This window comes from Adiantum capillus-veneris, chromosome 6 (assembly GCF_014529385.1).
Source record: "Adiantum capillus-veneris isolate H3 chromosome 6, ASM1452938v2, whole genome shotgun sequence".
Classification (NCBI taxonomy): Eukaryota; Viridiplantae; Streptophyta; class Polypodiopsida; order Polypodiales; family Pteridaceae; genus Adiantum; species Adiantum capillus-veneris.
In genome coordinates this window covers 152,528,132-152,532,120 of record NC_140936.1, presented here as the reverse complement: position 1 = coordinate 152,532,120, position 3,989 = coordinate 152,528,132, and positions in this window count along the sequence as shown.

The window sequence follows — 3,989 nt, the reverse complement described above, 5'->3', positions numbered from 1 at the left end:
CTAGGAATATAGTCAAAAATCAATTAATATACAATTGAAGGAAATACGTGTGATTGATTTCATCATTAGAGCATTAGATGGTTTAGATTCCACGATGGTGGGAGAGGAGTCTTTGATGACAAAAACCGTATGTGAGAAAAGAGAAGACTTTATTGATTTTTGTATTGATACATATGTTAACATTTTTATGGTACTTCCCTTTCCCTTAGTCCTAAGACTCATAGCTCTAGCTCTATGATGAAACCTTATGACTATCAAAAAACTTAAGTTGAGTATCCATATGATGAAACCATGGTGCTCTTAGAATTACATTCTCATGAAGCAAAGAGAGATACAAAGAATTCTTTTCTTGGCCTATGTAGCCATGCACTTGGAGCCTTAGCTTTCCAAATAATGGTGAACTAGAAGTTGTTGCCTATTAAAAGTGCAAAATGCATCAAGCACCGATCTCAATTCTTCAATTCTTATGCCCAAATTTTAAGTTGAAATGAAGTTATGAGTATAGCTAGATTAAAGAGTATGAAAACAATTTGATCCCTAATCCTACCCCATGCATACCATAGTTGAGTAGTTTCTTGATTCACATGCATGGGACAAGAGACATGGATAACAAGAGGAGAGCCCTTCTTGGAACTTCTTGTGGGACATGCACGATAGGTGTGCCCTTGGTCTCCACACTTAAAACACCGATTTTCCTTCTTATATTTGTCAAGATCTTCTAGTGAGTGCTTGTTTTTTCCTTGTATACACCCTTCACTTTTTTCTTTTTATCGCCTTTGGGATCTTGAGAAATGCATCATTGTAGGGAGCCTTCTTACTCTTCTCATATTCCATTATCTATATAAGTGTTAGTAGCTAGGCTAACATGCAAACCGTTTTTATCATTTTTGAGCCCAGCAATTGTAACTTTAACTTAATTATTGAATGGAATTCCAATTGAATTCAAACTTTGTAACCGATTCTTTTCATTTTGGGGTCTATAATAGGTAATTATCTTTTGCTTAGATGTGATCCCCAACCCCATATTACCCTAAGTTTGAGTCAAAGTCTTCATTTATAAACTTTTGCTAAGGTATAAAAGCCAATTTTGTAAAAACAAACCTAAGTTTTAATAAATGAAAGTGAGCGTACTATTATTGTTGTCAATTATGCCTTCCCTCTTGCTTCATTCACTCATATCTCCCTTGTACGGTGTAGCATTTAAGTTTTGGGCATAGCTATATGTTCATAGGTGAAAACTCTTACATTTGACATAAGTTTCTTGTAGTATTTTGTGATTTTGAATTTGCCCAGCTTCCTTCTTGCTTCTTTCACTCATATCTCCCTTGTACAATGTCGCATTTTAGTTCCAAGTATAGCTATATGTTCACAAGTGAAAGCTCTTCCATTTGACCTAAATTTCTCGTGGTATTTTGTGATTTTGAATTTGCTTGTCTACAATCTGTTTTTGCTCATATTGCATAAACCACATGTCATGAATATTAATTTCTAACCTTCTAAAATTCTTTTTCAATGTAAATTGGCAACTTAAGTATGGAGCAAATAAAAAAGAGAGCAAGTGAAACTGATTAAGTACTAATGGACCAACCGGTCAAGGCTTGGCACCAAAAGGGGAAGTCCATAATAGAGCAAGGGTAATTTCTAACAAATTATCTCAAACATAGGTACATGTGAAGGAAGGATAATTGTATCCCGAGCAGCGTTGATCAAAGGTACATGACAAAGGAGATGACCGAGAGCAATTATATGAGTCTAAAAATAGAAAGTGAGTGTGTTACGCTCAAGTCCTTAGAATAACTCTTTAGACTCTAAGTATGAAGTTTGGGAAGCCTTAGGGTGAAATTTTAACTTTCCACAAAAGAGAATTTAGAGAGTCTAATTTTAGTAGGTTTTGGGAGTAGCTTGGTGGCACCTCCCAAGCACTATGTTAAGGTTTTTCACAGGAGGTGAGAGTTTTAAGCCTTAAAGGGAGAGTTTTATTTTTGCCAAAGATTATCCTAATTTAGCAGGTCCTAAATTAGCAAGTAGGTTGTAGCCTAGGGTAAGCTTCATAAGCCTCCAAGGTTTGTGCAAAGGTATTCCACTTGAGCTAATTAATCAAAGGTAAGCTTATGGTTTTTATTAAATGAAAAATAAGCTCATGTCTTGCACCTGAGCTAATTAATTAAAAGGTAAGCTTATGGTTTTTATTAAATGAAAGGGATAAGTTAAAGGCTAAGGTTAGATCAGCCCTTCCTCATTTAGTAAGTTGACTCTAGCCTTTGTTTATTAAGCTTGACTAGCCACATGTCCAAGATAGCACATGCTTGCTTTATGTAAACTTAAACGAGTGTGAGTCAGTGTGTGTGGTGTTTCCACTTGCCAAGATGATCCCCGAGAAGGAAGGGGGGGGGGGGGTGTCTAGCATGCAAGGCAAGAGGGCAAGTGTTTGGCATTCTTGAGTTGCAATAGGAGGTGCTCTCACCTCATTGGTCGAGTGTGAAGCATTCTAATCTAGTTGCACACTAGCAAAGCTATATAAGATAGGTCTCGTTGCATTTTTGAAGCTCTTGCTCCTCACACACACACACACACACTCTCTCTAGTGCCTAAGTTAGCTCTCTCTCCCTCTCTCTCTCTCTCTCTCTCTCTCTCTCTCTCTCTCTCTCTCTCTCTCTCTCTCGGGAGCTCTAGAGACGGCGTGCTCAAGCTCTTGACTATGGATGCAAATCCAAGCCAATGAAATTTTCTTCTTCTCCATCTCTACTATGCTATTACTAAGCTATGCTAAGAGATTGCCCGTGAGAAAGTGTACATGGAATATCAGTTCTCTTGTTTGAAAAATACTTCTCTCCACCTTTATCTTCCTCTTTCCCAACAATTCTTTTCTCCCCGCTGGGGTGTTTAGGGTTTGGGAAGGAGGTATATTACATGGAATCTTGAAGAGACCATCTTCTTGATTCAAGCAAGGCTCCATAAGAGCGCAAACATGTATTGTAACAAAGCTCTCTTTTGAGATAATTATAATATGAGTCCTTTTGGAGGGGGGACCGGCTCAAGCAAATCCGGTCCTCATCGAGTTGTCAATCTTAATTAGTAGTTCTCTTTGAATTATGTATATGTGCATGGTTAAAGTTTTTTTAATGTTTATTTATGTAAAGAAATCAGCCCGGCACAACCTATGGTCTCCTTGCTCTCTCTCTCTCTCTCTCTCTCTCTCTCTCTCTCTCTCTCTCTCTTAAAAGAAAGCTCTCTAGAGCCCTTCATAGTTGAATTTTGCTGAATCTAAAAGTAATTGTTACATTCTTTGACATTGGTATCAGAGATGAAGTTTCTCTTTTCTTGCCCAAGAAGAGAGGTCCTTGCGTAATCTATGAAAGGTTTGAGTTGTTCATTGCAATAGGGTAAGTGGGATTGCATGTTTACAGGGTACGAAGGACACCATCGGGATCTATGGTCTTAATAACGGAGTCTTTTGGGACTTGCCTACAACTTAACCATTATTGAGCTATTAGCTACCCGATAGGAACCAATGCCAACCTCGCACTATTAAACCCACTCCACCACTCTTTGCATTAATCAACAATATTCTGAACCACAGGTGTAGCTACTCAAGTGCTTATTTTCAAGGGATAAAAAGATTGATAGCCAAAGTTTTGGAAGTGCCAAGGAAAGAGTTAGCATACACATAAAAGAAAATTTAATCATGACCCAACATAATCAAGAGAATGTAATTAATATTGGCAACTTAGATTTGGCTCATGGTATAATATCTAATGATGGTTGCAGAGTTGTCATCTACCTTGTTGACAAGTTATAAGTAGCAATGGGAAATCCGCTTTTTCCTAAGTCAAATTCAAGCTCTTCAAGCCCATGTTTCTCGAAGTGTTCTAGAAGAGAGAATTCCTATGAGGCCTCCTAGAGAGACCTCCTGCCATAAAATCTAATATTTAACCAACCCAAATGATTTTCTCATATTAAACTGATCATTTAATGTGGGAGAATAAACG